Source organism: Sapajus apella, unplaced genomic scaffold, assembly GCF_009761245.1.
Source record: "Sapajus apella isolate SASKATOON/1434 unplaced genomic scaffold, GSC_monkey_1.0 scaffold6, whole genome shotgun sequence".
Classification (NCBI taxonomy): Eukaryota; Metazoa; Chordata; class Mammalia; order Primates; family Cebidae; genus Sapajus; species Sapajus apella.
In genome coordinates this window covers 40,418,943-40,427,593 of record NW_022436946.1, presented here as the reverse complement: position 1 = coordinate 40,427,593, position 8,651 = coordinate 40,418,943, and the positions used below count along the sequence as shown (strand labels likewise).

Below are 8,651 nucleotides of genomic sequence, written 5' to 3'. Positions count from 1 at the left end.
AACTCTTCAGCCCAATAGAATTATCAGATTTAGAGAAGTCATAAAAAGTTTTCTGATTGAACCCAATTATTTGGGGCTGGAAACAAAAATAAAACACATGTCTTATTGTATAAAACAGCAAATGGATAGGAAATCTGGACTGCTTATCTGTTCCGAAAGCCAAGAGCACATGTTATATGTGTTAGTAACCGTTCTCAGCCCTGGATCTGCCTGATCAAGCTCTCATGGACAGCTTCCCCCCCATTCCCCACACACAACTGTCTGCTTTCTCTGTCCGTAGATGCTGGAGCCCAGTACTGGGCTAGGGAGGAAAGAAGGCTCCTTGCATGTGGACCAGCTGTCAAGATAGAGCATCTCCAGAAATGCCCTGTGGGCTTCCTGTCTCACCCCTGCCTTGGACTGCATGTGAGGCATAGTGATCAGTTTTCACAATCCTTCTAATCATAGGGATGTCCTGTCAGGGTAGAAAACTATCGCTATCTTCACAGGGGTATTTAAAACCCGCTGACATTCTGGTAGCCCCGTAAGTGTGGGCGCAAGCATGTTCCCCGAGGGCTCATCACTTTCCATGCGCTCTCCTGTTCTGACTATTCCTTCTCTATGCCAATAACTAGGATATATATACCTGGATGATAGGATGGTCATCCAGACTCAGACTGGGTTCCACGTCCCAGCACTGAGTGCCCCACAAGACCCCTAAGTTAAATATTTACCCAAAATGCATATGAATCTATGTATACGTCGCCTACTCTTGCAGTAAGGGTCTAAGAAATAAGCCAGATATGGATCCCTCGCATTTACTCCTGAAATGGCTAGAATCCTAGAAGGATATGTATGCATGCATATACACATGTGTGTATGTATACATATGTGTGCATATATTTATATATACATATATGCACATGTATTTTTTACTTGCTTTAGATGGTCTTGAGTGTTCTTTAATCCATGAGACAGTGACAGGAAGGGCTGATTTAGATAGCATGGCAATAGGAGATGAGTACTGCTTTATAATCTCTGATAATTTAAAGTCCCTAACAGTTATACTGAGGACTATACTTTTCTATTCCTTGTAATTTCTCCTTTTGTTCTATTTCAAGATCATAGCCATATAAATTTTAAATCTTTGCATAGCCTGCTCTTATTGTACCAAAAAGCAAAGCAAATTTTTATCTTCCTGAGGAAGGAAGGAGAGATAAATCAGACCTCCCATTCTGGAGCATAAGGCTTTGCTGGTCTTGCAAAACATATAATTAGTATAACCCACAAACAAAACAAGGGAAGTCTGATTAGGTGAAAATACGGGACAAAATGTGGGTTTACTGGTTTAGCTCTAGCAGCCTATATTTCACACTGACAGACTAAAATCTTGTCCCTTTTCTAGGGTCTGAGCTTCAAGAGCTGCAGAACATGATTGACAGCCTCCAGAAACCCCAAGACCCCACCCGGGTGGCCCAGGCACTCCTTCTCCGCACAGAGGTTATGTTTTTGCAGTTTGATGCTGCAGTGAGGCATCGCATCCGGTAAGGGCTGGGGCACTAATCCTGTCTAGTAAGTTCTGCTGCGCAGGTGTTTGCTGAGTGACCGTCTAGGGAGGCCATTCTTGGCAAGGTTAGATAATGAACTTAAAATAGTCACGGGCACAGCCCGATCCAGAACACCATGGCTACCAAACATGACCTGCCACAAAGGCTGGCTGTGAGAATATGTTCTTGTTGGCTAATAACAAACTGATTTTATCAAATGTAATTTCAGAACAGTTTGTATAATGATTGCTGCTTTCAGTGTACAGGGGGTTCTACTGGGGGTAACATTTTTATACTTCTAAAGATGATTATTTCTAGGGGTTTTATTTTTTCAACATTTGTTTACCTTTCAAAAAGACAGAATTTTTACTGTACTTCTCAAGCTAATGGAATTGGCTACCAGTGTTCAATTTATAAGTAAATCAGTCTACCTCTAGTCTTGTAGGTACCCTTGTATTAAGTACTCCACATACAAAAGGAATGTTTTATTTGGTTAATTAATCATGACACCGATGGAAAAATTAGCTTGGATTAAGATTCATAATGTTTCCAGTATAAATAAGTTTTATATGAGAAAGGAAAGGGATTAGCTCTCAGGGTCTCTGCTGATTTTTTAATTGTCAAAATTACCTTTTTTGGGCTAGTTCCCGGTGTGAGCATTTAGCCACTGAGAGGATCTCAGAGGGCTGTGCTGTTACCTCTGGGTTGCAGTTGCTTTTCTCTGCGCTTGTGGGCATCCACGCAGAATGAAAAGGTGGGGATTGCACTGAACTGTCTTGTTCTTTTTCTACTCTTTATTTTCTTTACTCTGGCATCAGAGGACTCTTGGATTTAGAATGTAAATTCAACAGGACAAAAACCAGGCTCATGTGTTTTCTTTATATTGACAAATAGCTTCCTGAGCTGTAGCTTAGTCAGGCAGGTGAGATGTGAAGGCTCAAACAGTTATCAGGAGGGCCAGTCATTAGCCCTCTGGGCTCTCAAAGTCCAAGGTAAGAATTTGCAAGGATTTTACATACTAGTGAAGAAACAGAACTATTCCCCAAAAGTCCTTTTTGGACTTCTCCTATGACGGGTTCTGTTTGGTACTATTCTCCCAGGGGAACCACTCTGCTTCCAAGAAACCCTCTGGAATTGCTTTGTCAGGGCTTGCTTTGTCCTCACACTCAGTCTGCAGAAATGGAGGGCATTATATCCTGTTTCTGGTTTCATATATTTTTGTGCAACCCTTTGGAGAGAATCACCCAGATGGTTCACCCCACTGTGTCCTCCACTGGTTACATTTCGCCAGCCTTTTTTCTTCGGAGCTGTTCAGGTTGTGTGTGTTGGGTATTTGCAGCTAGTAAGTGGCAGACCAGAATTAGAACCTAGGTGTGTTTGACCTCAAAACCCGAGAGCTATGATGGAGACCGGGCAGCAGCATGGACAGAGAAGAGGATGCTGAAGAGAAGGCAAGAGGCAGGAGGAAAAGAGAAGCTAAAAGATAAATGTCCTCCCTCTTGATTGTCTTACTTAGTACTCAGCCTGTAAACAAGGGAAAGTCCTTAGAGAATGGAAAGAGATAGGAAGCTTGTGACAGTTCCCTGGTCCTTCCTGGAGTTCACCCACACTGAGCAAATATGACCGTTTATGCAGGAACTTTCTGCCTACGTAAGCTGAAGGCTTCCCCAAAATGTGCAAAGGAAAAATGGAACTCTTACCTGGAATGAGGGCAGCATGCTTCACAGATGGGGGTGAGGTGTAGGAGGAGGAAGGAAGTGGCTCGGGGGTGACAGGACGGTAGCCCCATAAAGTCACCTAAAATTTGGCTCCTTCTTCTCCGTGGCATAGATCAGCTTGGGTTACTGGTTATGTGCATGCTTCTAGGCACAAAACATTTCACTCTGCCCCTCTCAAGCCCCCTCTACTAGCCAAAAGCCTGATGGAAATTGGTAGCTGTCCTCCGATGGGTTGGATCACACTGACTCACACACAATGACCAAGCATTCATCTCTGGGCATGTCCACCAACCTGCCGGAGTTATTGATTAGCCAATTCAAGAAATGCCCGAGGATCGAGCTTATCTTTAATGCCAGGTGAATTAATCATTTGCATTGAAGGAAATGCTTGGGTGACAAAGCGGTTCTATCCAATCTCATCTATTTAAGTCAGGAGTTGGCAAACTACTGCTGCCAATTTTTATGTGGCCTGTGGGCTAAGGATGGCCTTCCCATCTTTAAATGGTTGGAAAAAAAATGTATGAAAGAATAGTATTTTGTGACCCATGAAAATGATATGCAGTTCATATTTCGGTGTTCATAAATGAAACGTTGTTGGAACACAGTCATGCCCATTCATGTATGGATTGTCTCTGCTTTCACACTGCAACCACAGAGCTGAATGGTTGCCACAGAGTCCATAGGGTCTGCCAAGATGAAAATATTTATTGTCTGTTCCTTTAAGAAAAAGTTTTTCATTCCCTGATTTAAAGAATAGAATTCCTTTGCGCTTTAGAGGTAGAAGGAAGCAAAGAAGTCCCTCAAAGGTACTCTGTAGCGCAGCATAAAATATATGGCATGAAAATTGCCTCTAGTCTGAATGTATTGTTCATGTTCAGGGTGATTAGGGTGAAAAGGAAAAAGCTGAAGAAATATCCTGATGATACATTCTCTCCTGCAGCAAGCCTGCTTTAGGAGTACGCGAAGGAATTTCTAAAGAAAGCAACACCAGCCTCTCAGTCCTTGAATGTCTGTTGGTTTTCTCTTCATTTTTGTTTTTGTTCTTGAGATGGTCTTACTCAGTCTCCCAGGCTGGAGTACAGTGGCCTGATCTCAGCTCAATGCAACCTCTGTCTCCCAGGCTCAAGCAATTCTCCTGCCTCAGCCTCCCGAGTTGCTGGGACTACAGGTGCCCGCCACCATCCCCAGCTAATTTTTGTATTTTTAGTAGAGATGAGATTTCACCATGTTGGCCAGGCTGGTCTCGAACTCCTGGATTCAAGTGATCCTAGTGCTGGGAGTACCAGCGTGAGCCACTGCGCCCAGCCTTCTCTTCGTTTTTGAATGTATTTTTATTTTCATGCTCACCTACTTAACTGTCTCTAAACATGCAGATATTCAAGTGTGTTCTGATGGCTGGGTGTGGTGGCTCACTCCTGTCATCCCAGCACTTTGGGAGGCCTAGGTAGGAGGATCCCTTGAGCCCAGGAGTTTGAGACTGTAGTGAGCCATGATTGCACCGCTGCACTGCAGCCTGGGCAACAGAGATCCTGTCTCTAAAAACAAAAAGAAATAAAAATTAAAAAATAAAGTGTGGTTTGGGTTGTCTGGGGATTCCTGGGAGACATACAGGAGCCCAGGCTCTCACATGAGCAGCGGTGAACTCGGGGCCACGGCCCTCGTTTTCGGTATCTTTTGCCTGGCCACTTCTGGGCCACTTTGCAGGTTTTATTATATTCTTACCTGCAGGAAAACTCTAGCATGTGCCCTGTGAGTTCCCTGCAGTTCAAAATAGCTTTTACTGATGGCAAGAAGATTAAAGTTTCCAATGCCACATCACTGAGTCACACTTGCAGTTTACGAGTGATCAGTTTGAGATTTAAAATCAGTTAATTCAAGGTTCTCTCTGTTCCCCTTTCTTTTAATCACCTCCTCTTCATTTGCTGGAGAGGGAAGGGTTCTGCCCTAAGGTTATGGGGTTGGCCGAACACACAATACCCGGCCCTAGAAAGATGGGGTGATGGTAATTTATTAGTCACAGACACAATCCAGAGGAAGAGGACACTGCCCACTACAGAGGGCCACTTGGGAACAGAGTGGGCAAGCAAGGGCTGTGAGAGGCAGGTTTTGTAATATCAGGAGAGTATGATGCTTCCTGCTTCACACAGGAAGCGGGGATTGGCTGATTTGAATAATGCTGTGGTCTGGCAGGGAACTGAAACTGCTACTCAGGAATAAGCAGGAATTGCACCCGGTTCCTTTGATAACAAGGGTCGTTAAACCTGGGGATCTTATCTGTGGGAGCTGAGTGGAGAGCCGGGACCTTGTGGCTAAGCTATTTGAGCCCTCCCGATTTTGCCAGAAGTCAAGGCAGCACAAAATTTGGACATTAAGTTTAGGCCTCACACGACACTCTTCATGTTCTTCCATCCTCTCAGAGGTGATTAAGTCTCTGGGGATGCTTTCAAATCTTCTGGCAGTTGGAAAGACACAGCCACTTCCCTTATCTCTGCTGTGGGTGAGCTGGCCCACCCGAGGCCTCTTCTGGTTAGCCTGATATTCAGCACCCCTCTGGACACCTATGTGTGGGGGTCTTTCTCCCCACTTTGAGGGTCTGCTAGTCTTCCTGGGAGGCCAGCTCACAGAGGATCCAGGCAAAAGGGGCCTTCTCGTCCAGCTTTTCCAGCATCTTTTCTGAGGCATCCACTAGAACTAAGCTCTAGAAATAGTCTTTCCTTGTTTTAACTCTTATTTCCTTTTAGGCAAGAAAAAATCATTCTAATTTATCATGCATACTTCCTTCTCTCTGACTTGTGGTATAAATTTCATGCTCCAGTCTTCAGGGTTTGTGGTTCTTGATATACAAAGCTGTTTTGTTTAAAACCAAACAAGAACTTTTCTCTCCCAAATCCCAAGGAGGCTTAAAATTTAAAATTTAGTTTTTATAAAGAACTGTTGTCTCAGTTATTGGTCTTAAAATAATTCATTCAATGAAGAATTGCTAGCTTTTTTCTAGAGTTACAGCTGCACTATTTAGTTCAGTAGCCACATGTGGCTATTTACTTTGATTAAAATTAAGATTAATTTAAATGAAAGAAAATAAAAAATTCAGGCTGGTCTGAGTGCAGTGGTGTTTACAAGTAATTGATCACAGCCAGTTACAGATTTCTTTATTCTTTTTCCACTCACACTGCTTCACTTGGCTAGCCTTTAAAAAAAGAAAAAGGAAATTAACAATTCAATCCCTCAGTCACAGTAGTCACGTTTCAAGTGTACAACTGCCACATGTGGCCAGATGCTATTCTGTTGGGCAGTGCAAATATAGGACATTTTCACCATTGCAGACTGTTGTGTCAGACAATGCTAGTCGAGGGAGTATGCCAGCCCTCCCTGTGAGGGCTCTGAACTGTGAAAGCCGAGGAGGATGATGTGGCTGAAGAAGGAACTTATTAGTATCTCAAAATGTTTTCTTGCTTCAGTAACTTTGAGGAAAGTTCTGAACTTTAGAAGTATAAGTAACTGCTTTTATTGAAGTGTCCCCTCCATGTTTTGGTAGAGGAACATTTTTGGCAGCTGGAAACGTTCCTGCCTATCAGTCTGTCACAGACAACATGTACCATGGGCTACCAGCACTGAGCAACTCTCTCAGGAAGAGCATTTTTTGCCTCGCAGTTCCACCTACCCCAGCCACTGGATCCGTGGAGCCTCCAGGTGTGTTTCAGATGTATTTTTATACTGTAAATTGTATGCTGTGTGCAGGGGATTTAGTCAGTTTGTTTCCATTCAGTTTAGGTTCTGCAGGGGCTCTCAAGGCTTTAATGTCCTCTGTCTTCACTGGCTCTGCTTCACTCACACAGTGGAACAGTCTGGGCCCCAGGGCTGGCTGTGATTCCCAATCAGGGTCTTTGCCTCCAAACACTCAACAGGCTGCTTGGGGCAACAGCATGTCTGTTCACAGTTGATAGCAAAACAAACACTTAATCTTCTCCATGTAATAAATAATCATGATAGCAATTACAATACATAGATGACGTCAACAGCCCTGGTTATAGCACCTACTATTGAAGGTAATCCCAGCAACTATTGTTGCTCCTAGGCAGGAACAATATTACCCACCTTCTACAACCAAAGAATTCAATGTTCAGGAAGGCCAGAGATCAGACTATTCCAGAGTCATGGCAGGACCAGGTTGTAAGCTGTATTAGTTACTTATTGCTGCATAATGAATTACCCTAAAGTTTAGCAGATTCAAACAATAGACATTCATTATCTCACATAGTTTCTGAGGGTCAGGACTCTGGGAGCAGCTTAGGTGGGTAGTTCTGGCTCAGGGTCTCTCATGAGGCTGCAGTCAAGATGTTGGCCAAGGCTGTATTCATCTCAAGGCTTGACTGGGTGACAATCTGTGTCTAAGCTCACTCCTATGGCGGCTGGTGGGCACCAGAAAATCCACTTCCAGGCTTATTCACATGGGCTTCTCCACAGAGCTCCCTTGCAATACAGTAGACGGCTTCCTCCAGCACAAACAGTCCAAGAGAGAACCCAAGATAAAAGTCACAGTCTTTCTGTTACCAGATTTCAGAAGTGACTCCATCATTTCTGCCATGTTCTTTTCACCAGAAGTGAGTCATGTATTCAAGGGGACGGGAATTAAGCTCCGCCTCTTTATAGGAGGTGTAGCAGAGAACTTGCGGATGCCTCTTTCAAACTACCTCACAAGCCCTGGTCTTTTGACTCCAAAATTTCCAACTTAACATTCTGATCTTATAATGCTAAGCCAAGTGACACCAACGTCAACTTCAATTAAGTCCCACATTTCTACCTTCAGTGGCTGCAAGACAGTGACTTTTGGCCCCAGCCTTGGCCCTCGTTTAGACCCAGAAGACAGGGTTGGACCATGACCATTGGATCTGCTCTCCCTACCTTTGAATGTTGCCTGGGATTAGGTGGATGCAGGGGTCCCGGCTCCTTGCTATCAGAATCAATTCCAACTCCACAACTTGACTAAAACCAGAACCTGGTCTGAAAGTGTAGAATGGGGTCAGAAAGGCAGGCCCATCGGCTTCAGTGCTGCACATGGTACAACAAGGGACAGAGGATGCCTTAGCTGTTGGTTAGTGATATGGAGGAGACAGAAACCCTGTGGCGCTGGTCTTGAGTTGTTACCTAGAATTGGAGCACAATGGTGATGAAGGACAACTTTTTAATGTTCCTAATATTAAGAGCATTTGAGTAAGTTCATTTTTATTGATTTTAAATATGTCCCATTGGTGCTATACTGCTCTGGAACTTCTGAACACTGGTGCCGATTAGTTACACTGAAATACTCAGTACTCTTCTGTGTTTCACCATCTGCTGAGAAAACAATTTAAAAAATAAATTATTACTCTCTCCTCCATATCACTAGGAACTATCAAGAAATACTTGC

The 8,651-nt window shown here is 43.7% G+C and overlaps 1 protein-coding gene across 1 annotated transcript in view; it reads left to right on the top strand.

The window, feature by feature from the left end:
• Positions 1–4,921: 4,921 nt before the first annotated feature.
• The window catches only part of LOC116549482 (coiled-coil domain-containing protein 162-like), a 74,483-nt gene continuing 70,753 nt past the window's right edge, over positions 4,922–8,651 (top strand). The window contains 1 exon segment of the mRNA XM_032275077.1: positions 4,922–6,934. The gene's annotated coding sequence lies outside the window, so the exon portion shown is untranslated.